Consider the following 18,542-nt stretch of genomic DNA (forward strand, 5'->3'; position numbering starts at 1 on the left):
TCAAGAGCTAGACTCTATGTGCTAATGGGTGCTACTCGTCCTGTTTAAGAGGAGTTAAAGTGTGCTCCTCCTGCTCTTGAAGAGGAGTTGACGTGTGCTAATTGGGTGCTCGTAGACAAGTCCAATGAGCTGCCGTGTTCTATTGCCGACGAACTAAAGCGACAACATGAGAGTCGTGAGCAAACAAAAGCAGACCAATGGGCTGCCGTGTTCTACTGCCAACTATGATGGTCGCTAGTACATATAAGCTGCCGATTAATTGTTTTCGATTGCCCTTGGATTTGACCTTGGTAGAAAACGGAACTATCATTGATCTCTACTACCTCTATAAATGCCCACTCGGCAACCATACGAGGATAGCGATTCGGGAAGTAGCTCTTTCATTCATCTCCTGCAGTAAAGAGAGACGCATAGAATAGCAACATCTGCCACTACTACTAATTCTTCTGATATGACTCTTGCTGGTTCTGAAAGCCATGCTAGTAGTAATAGTACTGAGGACCTGTTTTTGACAAGCTCTGCTACCTTAATTAGCAATGTGATCACACTTGCCAAAACGGGCACGGCGGACTTCGGCAAGCCACAACACGGAGAGGGTGACAATCCAAATCGCAGCAGGAGTTTATATGTAAGATTAGGTTCTTTAAAGTTTAAATCATGTTAGCATATGTTATACCATGAAAGATGGCATAATTTGGATTAGTAAGGTGAAGATAACGAGAAATTATATCCTTGCCTTGATGATGTTAAGATTCACAATTGTAGCTGAAGAATGATAATGCCATTACTTTGTCTCTGGCGGCCATGTATCAACCAAGGATATAATTTGTGGCCTTAGTGTATTCTAAGCCAACATAGTTTTCCGATCAATGATGATGAAAGCAGGTTTATCACTTCGATTGAAAGTAAGGACATCGAGAAGTAATGGCCTTTGATTAATTCATATGGATGATGCTAATGGTTCACAAAGATTGTAACCTTGTATCAATTACCAATGATATGATGTATATTGACAAACATATAATATTTCTTTGATGTTGTAGAGAGAAGGTGAACATCCCAAGTAGTACATAACTTTTTTGCTAGGAGTGATGTGACAACTATTACCTAGCAAGATACCGCATGAAGTAGCATTAGTGCCAGAGTGGCAACCAAGTCAGACTACTTCATTGCACGTGACATTTCCTTCAAGGTGATTTTTTTTGAAGTGTTATATAAATATAATTATGTAAATACACACACACACACACACACACACAATTTTTGTATGTATATAAAACACAAATGCATGCACACGCATGTGCAAACACTCTCTCTCTCTATGTGTGTGTGTGTGTGTGTGTGTGTGTGTGTGTGTGTGTACATATGTATGTAAATGTATCTATTGACATATATATATGTATAACTATATGTATGTAAGTTTGTATATTAACATATATATATATATATACATACATATATACATACACATATACATACATACATATTTATATACACAAACACACATAATTATCTCTTTTCCGAAACCCCTTTCTATCAATCTTAATTTTCCCTTTCATTTTTTCACATGTACACACACATTCTACTCTTAGTCACTTCTATCTTTACATGAATTAGATTGATGCAATATTCTCACACTCTCTCATGCACTTTCCTTGACTACAAGAGATGGGGAGTATAGTCTTGTAGCATAGCCACGTGAAGAGGAGAGAGAGTAGAGAGAGGAGACCCGGGAAGGTACGTAGGGTGTGCACAATTTCAAGACGTAACTATACACATGGCTATAGCCGTGCATGACTAATACACGGCTATAGCCTCGTGCATAGCTACATGTATAACTGCATGTATAGCTACATACTGAGAAAAAAATCGAGACATTCTAGAGAGCTCAAAATATCCCAATATTACAAAAGAAGAAGCACAAGATGTGATCCCAATATAACAAAAGAAGAAGCACCAAGTTTATTGTAATACAATCAAATATGGACTAAAACAAGACTCGTGAATTCATAAATGGTTTAATGAATTAGGGTGCGCTTGGCCCAACATCTATCACATCTTCCATAAAATCCATACATGCTAATTGGTCTTCTGAAGATCTGTATGTCCCATTGGAAGATCAATAAAATAATCTATTCCACTAGTTGTGGACTCAACATCATCATCATCATTATGCGTAGATTCAATTCCTTCCTCGTTATCACGGATAGGGACACATTTATCTTGATATTTGGTGTATCTCACATTCTTCATCTTGTACTTGACACTATGCATGTTCATTTGCAAAACTGTCACTTCGTCCACGAGCTCTTCAACATCCCTGTCTTGAAAAATGCTCTTTGAACTTGTACGAAATACCACCATTTCTTATGATTTATATCTGTGTGAAACAAAACCCTGTAAAAAGAAACACATCGAGTGTAAATTAAACATGCATAAGGATAATATAAAAAAAGCTTATGGTTAGAATCTATTTGTTCACGATGGTGGGGTAGCACAAACATGTATCTCTCTATTTGTGGAATTGATGGTCGTAAATCCATTTCGAGGCATTTTCACCTTTGCTTGAGCACCTCCACACACCACATCCTTGAATCACTTCAAATTTAATACAAAAATTTGGAATGTCCTAAATCCAACCTTTAGGATGTTTTGAATCATGCCAAAATAATTAAGCATTGCTCCACTTTCTTGCTCAAAGTTTGCCCTCAAAGTTTGCCATAACTCCATAATCTTGGGTATTGCTCGTTGTATCTATGTGTTGATTGTGTAAATGTCTTTTTTCAAACAACATGACATTGTATAACTTATACTACTACCAACACCAAATGAAATATATTTATGATATTGAATAACCATACATTGAGATTCTACTTGAATAAAAAAGAGAAAGTAGAGACACACTTACATGAGGCTCGCATCCTCTTGTGTACTCCCACTCTATGTAATAAAGTATACTTTAGTATGCACATACACATGGGATGGGCCTAGGCACATGGGCTTAGGGTCATTTACATGTGGGATCAGGGAAAATGGGCCTTGCGACTATAAAAGGCATGTGCTCTAGGATTATTGTAGCTTTGAAACTTTTAATATCTTTGGACTATTATTACACTTTACTTTTCATTGTTCTTAGTGCTATTCTCTCAAGCTTTTCTTAATCCAAGATAATTAGGCTAATCCCAAGCTAGCCTAGATGTTACTTTCTTTCATTCATATTAGATCTTTTAGCTTAGATATTGATGCTTTGATTAAGAGATTAATAATTTTTAAATTTTTGTTAAGTCATGTTTCAAAATGCATTTTTGTGATCATAATTAGTGTTAATCATTTTTAATTAATTTTTATAAAGTTTTTAGATTTTCTAATTTCTTGAATTAAGAAGATTAGCAATGAAAAAACACCTTGGACTTTCTACGGGAGGTCTTTGGTTCAAATCCTCTTGGAGACATCTTATACTAAGGGTGTGTTTGCATGTAGGTGGGCACATAGGCAGTCATCCGCACTCCTTAGGTCATCATTATCATTCGATCGTCATAGAGCTTCTTGCAACCTTCCTCTTTAGCGATCCTATAGTGACAACAATGTGCAATGCTTGCCCTTTAAGCTCACGCTCTGGATTGGGGACAATGGTTTCCATGGACATCAAAGATCATGACTCGACTTACGACACCCAATCCTACTAAAGCTATACACGATGTGCATTGCAATCAATCGAGCGACTAACTTATGGGGTTTGTCCGTCGGCTTGTCCTCTTCCTATAAAGTAGCCAATATTTGGAAAGGGTGGTACTCTGGTGTGTGTGTGTGGTTAGTATGGTATGTGTGTGTGTAGCCGAGTGATTCCAAACACACATACTTATCTCTTTTCCGAAACCCGTTTCTATCAATCTTTTTTTTTCCTGTCACTTTTTCACATGTACACATGCATTCTACTCAGTCACTTCTATATTTGCATCATGAATTAGATTCATGCAATATTCTCACACTCTCTCATGCACTTTCCTTTGCTACAAGAGAGATGGGGAGCATAGCCGTGCAACATAGCCACATGAAGAGCAGAGAGAGTAGAGAGAGGGGACCCGAGAAGGTACACATGTGTGCACAATTCTAGTACGCGACTATACACAAGGCTATAGCCATGCACAACTAATACATGGCTATAGCCTCGTGCATAGCTACGTGTATAACTACATGTGTAGCTGCATACACACTCCTTAGGCTGTCATTATTCGATCGTCATGGTTCTTGCTTCAATCTTCCTCTTGGCAATCATGCGGTGACAACAGTGTGCAATGCTTGCCCTTCAAGCGCACGCTCTAGATTAGGGTCAATGGTTTCCGTAGACATCAAAGATCATGACTCGACTTACGAGACGCCTAGGTCTACTAAAATTGTGTAGGGTGTTCACTCCAATTGGCCAAGTGGATAACTTATGGGGTTTGTCCCACGGCTTGTCCACTGCCATGAGTGACAATATAATCAGATTCCAACCTAACCCATACTAGTTGCTGCTGTCAAAGGAAACCATTTCTAAGGTCTAAACGTACTGTTTGAAGTATGGGATCTGCACAAATATCAAGACTTGTTGGGTGCAGAATGTTTGGAGCCATTTTGTACTAAAAGCTCATAAGATAGACTTAGGCTTTGGCCAAAACAATGTGCTTAGATGGGTTTAATTTTTGGTTTGTACGAGCCAAATCTTTACACTATTGTATCAAGCAATCAAATGCCTCCAAAATTAGTGTCATTTGATTATCTCTTTTGTCAATATTTGCAATTCAATTGCAATGAAGACGTGTTTGTTTTTTATTGAAGATATTGCCTTGTGAAGGTGTAAGGCTATGAATATTATAATTTAATTTGGATAGACTCAATTATCTCAACAGTGAAAATCTTTTATACATCATATTCAATAAATTTGATGAAATTTAGCATTGACAATATACTCGCTCTTTTATTTTTTTGGTTGAACTTCTGAGGTATTGGAGCGTTTGTCTATGAAGGTTTAAGACCATCAATATCATGGATGAATTTATGTTGTTGGCACATAATATATTCATTTTAAATTTTGAATGTCCATTAACCATACATTTTGTTTTCAATAGGATATGTTGAAGCATATGGCTTTGATTTCAAGTGTACAGAAAACTTACTAGTGAGGTGGCACCAATCATTGGTGACTCATGTATCTAGAAGCAAAAGAGTTCCACCACCCCCAGATACAATAAGGAAACAAAGAAGAGTATTGATACTTGAACTTAATGGTGTTTTACTTAAGACCATTGAGATGCAACGTGGTGATGTATGTCTTGACTGGGCCAAACATATGCATCTTGTGGAAGAGAATACAAGTGTTTGGCATTTGATTCGCAAAGATGCATTCACTTTCCTTGATTATTGTATGCAATGGTTTGAGGTATGGATCTGGAGTACTAATAGACTACAAAGGACTCGACGCATTCTTGAGTTGTGCTTTCCTCGGCACCATCAAAAGTTCAAGGTCGTAGCAGGGCAGGCAGAATGTCAAAAGACGGATCTTCTAATTGGATATCGATTTGTATGCCACAAAAACTTGGATGTAGCATGGAGAATTTTTCATGACCTGGATGGAAATAACACGCTAATTTTTTATGATACCCTCTGCAATGTCATGTGGAATATGCCCGAAACCTACTTGATTTTTCCAAAGATGTGGAATCAAAATATAGAGGAGCTTCAAAGTTTTTTTGGAGACAACAATCAGCGCATGGTTACTTGGTTGGATCTATGCAAAGAACAAACGGGAGTATACTTGCAACACTTTAGTAAATGAAGCAGCTTATGATAGAGAAACTTTGTCTATATTGGAGCAATACATGAGAAAACGCTATGTTTGAGATACAATTTGTACTCAATTTATTATCTTGACAAAGTGTCTACAAAGGGTTTTTGTCTTCAGATGAATTGTAAACTTGAATGTAACGATCTCATTGAAATTTGATTACTTCTGGTGTTTCTAAACACCACACTCTTTGGAGATCCCTCAATTCTAAGGTTCCTTTTCCAAGTGTTCTTTGGCATTATTATCCCATGTTTTTACTTCAATGTCCCTCAAATTTGAGCATATATATCATGATTTATAATCTTGATATGGTGTCTAAGATGGGTTTTTATCTGTGGATCAATCGTAAACTTAGCACATTGTTAGTGTCATTGAGATTTACTTTTTGTTTTGTTGTTTCTAACACCACACCCTTTAGAGATCTCCATTAGGACCTCAATGGAAGGCTTCTTGGGCCCTTTTATTTGGCAGTTTAAGGGAGTCAAACCTTTTCTCTTAAGAAGAAACGTTTTCTAATTAGAAGCTTCAAAACGGCTACTTTATTCGAATTTGAATTTTGGAGAGAAAATGGAATTTAAAATCTAGCGAATAAAACCATATCATGTAACATATCTATGGAAAGCTCTTGATGCGTAGATCACGGATCTGTAATCTCCGCTCAAATCGGAGCTTGTATGTAGAAGTTATGGAGGTCCGAAAATTGTAAAATTGCCCCCCCCCCCCCTTTTTTGGGAAAAAAGTGCACCCTTTGACCACTCTTACACCTCTCTTAAAAACCCAACATTTCAATCCACATGGCAACCCCCCATTTGGCTATTCCTTAATCACCTTGATTAGGCTTGGGCAAATTAAAGGGCCCAAGAAGACCCCATTCAGGTCCTAATGTCATTTCTAAGGTTCCTTTTTAAGTGATATTTAGAATTCTTTTGGCAAATTAAATAAAGCCCATGTTTTTACTTCAATGTCTCAAAGTGGAGATAGTATTTAACATTATCTTCTTCATATGAAAGGTGGTGTATAATCTCAATTAAGTTTAGTGTCATGTTTCCCTTGTCCTTCCAATATTGTTGCATTGATGTATGTATCTATACAACTACAAACAAATATGCCAAATAGTTGTATCAAGATATAATCTAATGGCACAAAGAGTGCACCAACAAATAGATGTTAGCTCAAACTACACAAAAATATCGAGTTTCCAACCAATCCTATAAGAAATGGGACTCGAATAATTTCCAAAATTCCTAAATTTGTCTTATTGTGAACAAATAGATTCTAACCATTAGCTTCTTTTTTTATCATGCTTATGCATAATTAATTTACACTCGATGTGTTTCTTTTTACAAGGTTTTGTTTCACATAGGTATAAATGATAATGATGGTATGTCAAACAAGTTCAAAGAGAATTTTTCAAGATAGGGATGTTGAAGAGCTCGTGGACAAAGTGGCAATTGAAAATGAACACGCACAGGGTCAAGTACAAGATGAAGAATGCGAGATACCACCAACTAATCACGATAAGCCGTGATAATGAGGAAGGAATTATATCTGCGCATAATGATGATGATGATAATTTGTGGGATAGATCTTTTTATTGATCTTCGAATGGGACATACGAATATTTAGATAGACCAATTAGCATGTATGGATTTTATGGAAGATGTGACAGATGTTGGAACGAGCTCACCGTAATTCATTAAACAATTTTTGAATTTTTCACTCTTGATTTAGTCCATATTTGATTGTATTCCAATAAATTTGGTGCTTCTTCTTCTGTGATATTGGGATCACATTTTGTGCTTCGTATTTTGTAATATTGGGATATTTTGAGCTCTTTGGAATGCTCTCTAGAATGTCATGATTTTTTTCTTAGATGCAGCTATACACATAGCTATGCATGTGGCTATAGTCGTGTATTAGTCGTGCGTGGCTATAGCCATGTGTATACCCGCATATTGAAATTGTGCACACCTTGCGTACCTTCTTGGGTCCCGTCCCTCTCTCTACTCTCTCCTCTTCTTGTGGCTATGTTGCACGACTATTCTTCTCATCTCTTGTAGTCAAGGAAAGTGCATGAGAGAGTGTGAGAATATTGCATCAATCTGATTCATGCAAATATATAAATGACTAAGAGTAGAATGTGTGTGTACATGTGAAAAAGTGAAAGGAAAAATTAAGATTGATAGAAAGGGGTTTCGAAAAAGAGATAAGTATGTGTGTTTGTGTGCATAAATATGTATATATATATATATACATATATATATATATATGTATATGTTAATATACACACTTACATACATATATATTAAAATATATATGTTAATAGATACATTTACATACATACGTACACACACACACACACACACACACACACACATACATGTGTGTTTTATATATATACAGACAATGTGTGTGTGTGTGTGTGTATTTATATAATTATATTTATATAACACTTCAAATTTTTTTTCACCTTAAAGGAAATGTCACATGCAATGAAGTAGTCTGACTTGGCTGCCACTCTGGCACTAATGCTACTTCATGCAGTGTCTTGCCATGTAACAATTGTCACATCACTCCTAGTGAAAAGGTGATTCTCTAACATACACTCTATTAGTTTTCAAAGCCATCAAAACGAGTTTCAAAGCCATCGAAATGAGTTTCATGGTGACCATGGTAAAAATTATGGCAATGATACTCAACTGCATAGTTAAGCATACCATGCCCAGGAATGGTAGGGATATGCCGAGTAACTCTATTGTTATATTGTTCAATCTAATAATCATATTGAGTGATATGTATAGCTTTTTGTGCTATTGTGTACAAAGTACATCATGTTAATGTGTTTTTTTCTTGTTGATTCAGTCCTTAGTGTACATCTTCCATTTATTTTTTGATTATGTATATTTAATTGTTTTGCCATATAATTGTCTCCATATCCATCACAGTGGAAGTTTTTTCTCCTTGTATTGCATCTTGATAACTGTTGTGAGTAGGTAGAAACTTCTATGTGATGTAATGTTGGACAATCAAGTGGAACTATGGTGCCCCTATGTGAGATCCATTCCATCTCCCTTCCATGTTGTCCTATGTGTAATGGCTTCTATGTAAATGCCTCAAGTCTTATATTACCATGCACAATTATGTTCTCTAGTGTACAAACTTATTAGTGGGACAAAGGAGGTGACAAAACCACAGACACATTTTCTTAATCCCCAAAATTATTCTTAATGAGATAATTAATTATGTTCAATCTCTCCAATAATAAGTGGAGGTGAGATATCACAAAAATCTAAAATTGCCTTATTTATGGTTTTAGTTTGTCATCTTTTCTAATTAATATTCTCAACCTAAATATAGTTTTTGTCCATGAAGCTAGCTATGAAACCAAGAGTGGAGTTCAACATGGATAGTCTATTTGGGAGAGAAATAAGTGTTAAAACAAGACACTATTTGCCCAAGTACACATTGCTGAAGAAGCTAATTGCATGTTGATGTCACTTTGTTCGAGGATCAGATGTGGCATTTAGGCGAACAATGAGTACCCATCTAGCATCCATGGATGCTTACAGGGACTCAAAATTCACAGGTATGCATACCATTGATGAGGAAGAAATAGTCTCAAATGATTAGATGTTCAAATGAATTTGAACATCTAATCATTCAAGAACCTAGTATATAATGCATTTTTTTTAAATGTGCAGCAAAATGTTGTGCAAATGAGTTTTTCCCAAGGCAGGCAAGCCCCTATGATATCCCCTAGCCTTCAAGGTTTGGAAGCCAATTTCAAACAAGCGAACTTTTGTATTACATGTTTCTTTGCATGAGGGGACTTACCATAGATTGGGTGTATCCTTGTAGGGTAATTATTCACTAGGCAAATGAAAGCTGAGCTTTAAGTTGGTAGGGCAATCCCTTTTGGGGTTGCTGTTTAAAATGGGGGATTTGTACACATGTTTTTGAAAGGGAGTTAATGTAGGTGGTGAGCTCATGCTGCTCCAAGTTATATAAAATGAAACATGTATGTACATGTGTGTGTGTGTGTGTGTGTGTGTGTGTGTGTGTATGTATACATGTATATATCTTTGTGTCTTTTGAATTTCTCTTATGTTTTTATTAAGCAAAAATTTGTATTTAGGAATAACTATACTCTTGTTAAAAGAGATAGATATCTAACTATACTCCATTATTTAATTTGCACTCATGAAAGTACGCATGTGTACCTTATAGATTACTCATGTGGTTCACTTAAGAAAATTTTTATATACTTATTTTTTTAGATAATTATTACTCTACACTCCATCCTCTAATTTACTATGATATGACGGTAAGTCTTTGTGTTTTATGGATTTCTCTTCTATTTCACTAAAATCATAATTTAGTTTCTTTTTTTGGATAATTATTTAACTACACCATCCTTTAGTTTGCACTCGTGAAAGTATGTCTTTGTTCCTTATGGATTTGTCTTGTGTTTCACTTAAGATAAATTTTATATACTTATTTTTTTGGATGATTATTTTGTTACACTTAGTTCTTTAATTTATACTTGTGAAAGAATGTCTTTGTTCTTTATAGATTTTTCTTGTGTTTCACTTAAGTAAAATTTTGTGTATTTGTTTATAATTATCTAACTATACATGGATCCTTTAATTTGCACTCGTGAAAGTAGGTTTTTATACTTTATTGATTTGTCTTGTGTTTCAATTAAGACAAATTTTGTTTACTCATTTTTTGGATTATTTTTTAACTCCACTCTTTTTTTATAAGTATCTAAATCTTCTTGCTTTTGGTACTTGCACATTACATAGAAGAGCTATATATAAGAGTCCACTAACACATAGCTCTTATGCATTCTCCACAAGAGTGTACACATAAGAGCTATGTTTTTTTAAAGAGACTATTAATTTTATGCCATTAATAGATTTATGCATATAGATACGTATAAATGCATAATGGTTTTTACACATAAAAGTTTGTGTATAAGTCTATTCCTATAAAGAATAAAGTGTAAGAGTGCTCTTACATATAGTTGAATGCATACAGTTAATGGAGCTAATTTATAGTTCTTATGCATTATAATATTTTACTATATAGATTATTGTATATCAATTTATTGTTTATTGATTCCTATATAGCAATATTTTACTATATAGATTGTTGCATAGGAAAGATTTCCTAGATCAATTACTATATAGTGAATGCTTTCATGACTTTTGCTATATAGCAATTTTTTACTACATAGTTTACTATATAGTGATTTATAGTTTAATTGGCTATATAGTAAGTGTTTTCCTAGAATGAAGAACTAGGAAGTGTTCCACTTCTCCTAGATCCAGGCTTTTAGTAGATATGTTCATTTTTTCTAGTAAACTATTTAGAAAAATGTTTTTCTTTTGCTATATAGGAATGTGTGTAAAGTCTTTTGTGAACACCAGGAGCACACTTTACCTCCTTTTAAAGAGGACGGGTAGCACCCATTAGCACATAGAGTCGAGCTAGTAGTACAATCAATGTATTTCATGATAAATAGATTCTACATGAAAGTTTGACTTTAGCTCTTGAACTCGTGCACTTTTGAGTCCTCGTTGCCTTATTGAGCTAAATGACTACCCTCAACCCTTGAATGTTTTACTTGTGTGCCTATCTTACTAAGAAGCATCCAATCTATTTCCCTCTTTATCATCACTTTCCTAATACATATGGTCTAAGTTTAATTCTATAAGGTACGCTAACATCAAGCTTTTCACAAGCAACATTTCCATTGTATCCTATGTAGATATGGACGACTTTAGCACCCTAGTTGCATGGATAAGAGACTTTGACATCATGTGAAACCATGATGTATTCGATTCCGATTGTGATTTTTTAGCTTTCAATGAAGCTCACCTCTAACATAACATCACACTTTTCTACTTGAAGTTAAGCTCCCATCAACTTACCCAAAACCATTACCCTTGATTATAGAACTCTTTTATTGGAACCATTATAGACCAATGTCTGAATTTTCAAAGCGTGTATACATCATTATCTTTTTTTAAAAGTTTCTTTCTGAACTATAGTTTACGTTTCATCTTCTCAATATGAGGAATTGCATTCTTGTTTGATTATGAATTTTAGCAGAAGATGTGGCCATTACTTAATACTAGTTCAATGATTTTTGAGAACATATTTCTACATGTCACTTTGGTGTCTATATAATAAATGCTTTCTATAATTGGGTCGTGGAGACTACATACACTCAACTTACATATCAAGAAATGAAATCAAACTCAAGTTTAAGTTTCAATATACCCCTTGCTATTGACATGTGGTAATAATCCTTGCTCTAAGGATTTTTCAAGTTATTTGTGAGCTTATAGAAAAATTAGGCAAAATAGGGACTACAACTTGCCCCATTCTTCCCAAGGTTTTCAAATCATCTTAAAAATGTACATATAGATTTAATCCAAATTAAGCAAGGCAACTTATTGTCTAATGAGTATCGTTCTCAAAAACTTATGTTTCATCTTCTCAAAGAGTGCCCATGAGACCAACTACTATGAACATCTATGGAAGGCCAAAATGACCCATGAGACCAACTTCTATGAACATCTATGGAAGGCCAAAATGACCCATGAGACCAATACATTAATAAAGAAGTGAAGACCATGAAGGTATTTTATAAAAAGGAACACTCAATCAAACAAAAAAAGCTAAGCTAAAAAGACATATTTCCTTATTCTCATCTCTTAAATCTATTATGGAAATATATTTTAAATGATTATTTGGATTGTTTTTTATGGTGAACACTATGCGCATATAATAGATGTGATGGTTTTTGATAAGCAGATTAGTGGTAGGGATAGCACGGGTGTCGGTGACTCTCCTCCAATTTATGTGCCATGAGGATTGTGCCCATTTTGGTATTGTGGGTAGCCATCAAATATTTAGTATATTCACTTGGATAGACTTTTATTTAATTTATTTTCTTGAACGCATCCTAAATGCTCTTCTCTCATCATATCGGTTTCTCTCACCTCTTCATATCTTGCCACCCAGCTCTTCATATCTTGCCACCCACCTCTTCATAACTTCACTATCAAGAATTCAAAATTTGTTTGCCTTCTTCAACATTGTTGTGTCCATTCTCCTTGCTCTTCCTTTGCCTTCTAGTACATGAGACACGATGTGCTAATCATGAGGGTGTGTAAGAATATTGCAACAAGACAATTCATGCAAAGAGAGAAGTGAGTAAGAGCAAAGTGTGTGTGAGTATACATATATATTTGTATATATACATATTTACATACATACGTACAAACATATATATATATGTATGTGTGGGTATGTGTCTCTGTGTGTGTGGATATGTGTGTAATACACACACACACACACATGTACAAACATTTCTACACATATGTGAGTGTATGTGTAAAATATGTATGTGTGTGTGTATCTATATATATTTATAAATAAATAGATATGTGTGTGTGTGTATGTCTAGTTATATGTGTGTGTGTATCTATATATATGTATAAATAAATAAATAAATAGATGTGTGTGTGTGTGTGTGTATGTCTAATTATATGTATAAATATAAAGATATATTTATATCTAAAAATAACATTACAAATTTTTGGTTTCACCTTGAAGGAAATGTCACGTGCAATGAAGTAGTCCAAGTTGACTACCACACTCGCACTGTTGTAAGTACTACTGCTACTTGAAGTCGTGTCTTACCATGTAATAGTTGTCACATCATTCCCAGCACCCAAAAAGGTTATGTACAATTTAGTGCTTGGGATTTTGACCTTCTCCCTACAACATCAAAGAAATATTATATATTTGTCAATAGAATCTATTAATAGAAGGCCATAAATGATATCATTAATAATTGATACTACTTTCCAATGGTATGTCACATGTGGGGGTTTTAATAGTATGTCACATGCTCCAATGGTATGTCACATGTGGGAATTTTAATTTAAGATATATAAGGTTCACTACTATGGCCCCCCATTTAAAAAAAAAAACTCATAGTGTGTATTTAAGATATATAAGGTTCACTACTATTGCCCCCCATTTAAAAAAAAACTCGTAGTGTGTATTTAATGGTGTGCCCCTGCCATATTATAGTGTTAACATAGTTCAACATAAATTTAATAGAAGTGTATTATTTTCATCAATGTAAAACAATTCAAATCTAATGAATAGAGCCTAAGAACGTCTTCACATTACACGGGCTTATACACACGTTTTACCAGTTTTGCTATGCCAATTCACGCATGTTTAACAGATTTTTCGCACATATAAACACAACATTGGCAAACTTTACGCACAGATACACGCGAACAGAGAGCAGAAATAAAAAATCCAAAGAGTGGTATTTGGTGCCTGAAATCTGACTATGGGACTTACGGGTTCGATCAGATGAGCTCAGTTAGTTAAGGCTTTTCACTATGTTAGGGAAAAGTTATCTTGGTGGAATCGCCCGTGGTTTCCGAGTAAAAGAAGTTTTTTTCGGGTTCGATTTTGGAAAAACCGATGGATTAGTCTCTTGTCCGGATATCCGTGGGCGAGGCCCCGAGTGTGGGACCCTGCCCCGTGCAAGAAGTGCTACCTCCGCTGCTAGCACCCTTGAATTTGTTGCGTGGTGCGGACAGGGATCTTACAGAAATAAAGAAAACAAAGAAGATAAGGATATGATATTGCCTAAGTTACTTGTCATGCTTGTAGAGAGAGGCCTTTCTTCCCTGTGAAAGGAAGAAGAGAGTTTCTTATGAAGGGAGACGACGGTTTGCTTGTGACGGGAGAAGGGCTTGTGAAGGTGAGTTGTGAAAAGATATTTAGAAGGGAGAAGAGGAGGGTTTTCTTGTGAAGATGAGGGCTTACGAGATCTTGAGAATAGCTTGTGAAGGGACGAGAGCTTGATAAGGGCAAGGGAGATTGGGACCAGGTACATGCCAATAGTGGAGAGCTAGTTTAAATGATCCACTTGTAAATGCACGTGAAGGAGGAGAAGTGAAAGAGAAAGCATGTGGCACAATGCATGAGAGAGAGGTATCTGACTTTTTTTCCCAATACGTAGCTATGAGTAGCCAAATGAGCACGGCTATGCACTTAGCATTTATGGTTAACAATTTACAATTTTGACATACCCTTTATAAATCATATTTGACATTATCTCCAAAACTTTGTAGATTTATGAAAAAGATGCCTCCTTCCAACAACAAGCTAATAAACACAAGGGCACATGTTGGGAGTGTATTGACGACACTTGGCATGGATGACGAATGTATACATGCATGTGTCAATGATTATGTGCTCACAAAGATGTAACTCAATGTCTGAAATGTGGTGAGTCTCATTGCAGAAGTGATTTGCAAGGTATGATGGTTTCTCAAAAGGTGTTGAGAAAGTTTTCTATCATACCCCACATTCAACACATATTCCCATGCAAGTCTATTGCTGAACTTATGACATGGCATGCACACAATCATTCCACCGCGATGGCACGATGAGGGTCTCTGTAGATTCACCATTATGGAAACAGATAAAAGAAGAGTGGTTAGAATTCAAGGACAAGACACGTCACTTGTTACTCGGATTGGGTATGGATGGATTTAATTTGGTCTCAAATTAGTATCATGGACCATATGGGTAGTGGTAGTAGTGAACTACAATCTTCCTCCTTGGAAATCAATAAAGAAGGGTCATGTGATGCTAGCTCTTCTCATGCCCACGAGAAGAACAGGTCAAGAACATGGGCACGTGCCACCTTGAATCTTTGATGGAGGAGCTTGAGACACTATCGCATGCCATTCAAGTGCATGATGTGTCCCGACTACTTATATAGAGTAGCACAAAGGTGAAGGTAATTTTAATGTGGACAATGCATAACTTTCCACGATCTAGAGAGTGCTCCGGTATGTTTTATATGCTCAATGACCTTTCTATAATTTAAATTATCAAATATGAGTTATCTCTAAATAAAAAATATTTGTGCATTGTCCATAAATAAGACTCACGACATCCAATCATATGCTTGTCCAATTTGTGGACCATTGCTTGTTACATCATGGCTTATGTATCTCAAGAAGGTCTTCTATGAAGACCATCACCAATTTTTTCCATTTGATCATGAGAAGTTTGTTCCATCTACAAAAGGATCCCCCTCACATTCTCTAAGAGTAGGTTATTGGGAAGTATTGTGAGTGAAGATGACCGTTCCATACATCACCGGCTGGAATGACAAGGTACTCAATCTTCTTTTGAGTCCCATATTGGACAAAGCTAAGAATAAATCATCTTCTAAATCTAATGCACATAATTAAAAATGTAGCATCAAATATTTGGGACCACATAATTGGAAAGAGATATTATTTAGTGGTTCAGGAGGGCTTGAGATTGATTGAATGCCTTCCTATCACTTATCCAATAGTTCAAGAGAATGGAAAGGTAATTTTACCTAAAGCACCTTGGATCTTGACAAAGATCCAAGGTGCCTTCCCCAAACTTTGCCAATAGTTTAAGAGAATGGAAAGGTAATTTTACCTAAAACACGTTGGATTTTAACAAAGAACGAGGAGAAGAGAGTGAAGGATGAAATTTCCTCCTTTTGTACCCCTACGAGTGTCATGCACTCTATAAAGTGGCCATTTACAAAAATAAAGAAGAAAGGAGCAGCTCAATTGTATGGTCTAAAAACACATGATTGGCACAAGATGTTAGAGGTATGTTCAATTTACTTGTAAAATATTCATGATGGTCTTGCATTCTATTTACATAAAATTGATTGTGATGTTTGGTATGAAAAATTAAAATTTCTAACATGGCTTTATTTTATTGCCACATTAGTTTGTAAAATTAATTATGCGAATTAAATGGACTCAACTCTATGTTAGGTACGTAAGCTACAATGAGATCTGTCTATCCACTATTGATGCAGACCGAGTAATGGCAGTGGAGGCATCATGCATGATTGAGGAAAACCTCCCAAGAACTTTCCTCATTCACTAGTCAATCACATCATGTGGTGTAGACAAAGTGTTAGTGTGTGGTGTTATGCATGCTCAGTGGATGTTCTTCCTTGAAGGGTTTTGTTAGGAAAAGAACTAGGCCAAAAGGAAGAATGGTAGAGGATTGGTTAGTCCAAGAAGCATGTGGTCACATTTCAGAGTATCTCCCTCAAGTGGATCCCACAATGTCATGATTGTGGACTAATCAGGACATGCACACTCCTTGCATCTATGTGTTTCACTAAACCTTCAAGTTGAAACAAGAAAAATAGTAGTGTTATACATAAGTTTATATATATATATATACACACACAAACATACCCACACATATATACACTATGTATGTGTATATATGATGTGAGTGTGTGTGTGTGTGTGTGTATATATATATATGTATATATGATTAAATATATATATCTTTATTGGTTTACTTATGTATACATATGTATATACATATATAGGCTTGCACACACACATATATATGTATATATATACACATACACACACAAACATATACACACGTATGTGCATATATACATACACATATATATGCGTGTGTATACGGGGACACACATACATACACATATATATTTATAGGTATATATATATGTGTATTTGTATGCATGTATGTGTATATGTATGTGTGTGTATGCATGTATGTGTATATGTATATGTAGTACCGATTAGTTCGTTAGCTTGAGTATCATCATTGATCAAACCCTTTCAAAAACGCAGGATTCGGCCCCAGCTCCATCTTCAAAGCAGTGGCTTTGAGAATTTCAGGAGACAAGGCAGCCTTGTACAACTGCAACTTCTATGGAGCCCAAGACACTCTCTACGATCAAGAAGGAAGGCACTACTTTGAAGGCTGCTTCATCCAAGGCTCTATCGACTTCATATTTGGAGATGGTCTATCCTATTACGAGGTGATTAAAATAATTTGCTGTAGTTAATTACCAGCCCTGATGATCAACCCCGGCTTAAGCTCGTATTGAGCTCTCCAAATTATGGCCCCGAACAACCTAATCATATTTATAAACTTGATAAGTTCACTAATGGCAATGATTGATTAATCAGGGCTGCGAGCTACACTCCATTGCCACCAGCTCCGGTTCTGTGACTGCACAGAATCGGCAGCAGCCAAGCGAGGACACTGGCTTCTCATTTGTGAATTGCAAAGTGACGGGGTCTGGTATGATCTTCCTGGGCAGAGCGTGGGGGGCTTACTCTAGAGTGGTGTTCATCTACACCTACATGGATGACATCATCATACCTGCTGATTGGTTGGAACGACTTCGGTGATTCAAGCAACCAAAAGTAATTATAATATTAATTGATGCCTTTCCCTATAAAAGCTGAAAGTTATACTATTAATCAATAATTCATTATTTGATGCCCTACACCTATTTTTCCCTAATAAAAAAATTGACCGTTTTGTATGCAGGATGGCTTTCTATGGAGAGTACCAATGCTCTGGGCCTGGAGCCAGCTTTGTGGATGGGGAATCATGGATCCAAACTTAGTACCCAAAGAAAAGTATGCATGACCCTTGCCCAAAAAAGATAATAAGTTTGGAGTCTTATATGGAGAAACCTTCACATAAATACCTTCATTTAAGAATATCCATGGGGATTTCACATAAGATCCCTCTTGCCTATTGTGTGTCTATTGTTTGCAAACGCTTTTAAAATTCCCATATTGTGATTGTTGATGTGGAATATGAG

The 18,542-nt window shown here is 35.8% G+C and overlaps 1 pseudogene; it reads left to right on the forward strand.

The window, feature by feature from the left end:
• Positions 1-451: 451 nt before the first annotated feature.
• On the forward strand, positions 452-18,341 carry LOC147637610 (putative pectinesterase 53; annotated as a pseudogene).
• The last annotated feature ends 201 nt before the right edge of the window (positions 18,342-18,542 follow it).

This window comes from Cibotium barometz, chromosome 6 (assembly GCF_041138505.1).
Source record: "Cibotium barometz isolate CiBa-2024 chromosome 6, ASM4113850v1, whole genome shotgun sequence".
Classification (NCBI taxonomy): Eukaryota; Viridiplantae; Streptophyta; class Polypodiopsida; order Cyatheales; family Cibotiaceae; genus Cibotium; species Cibotium barometz.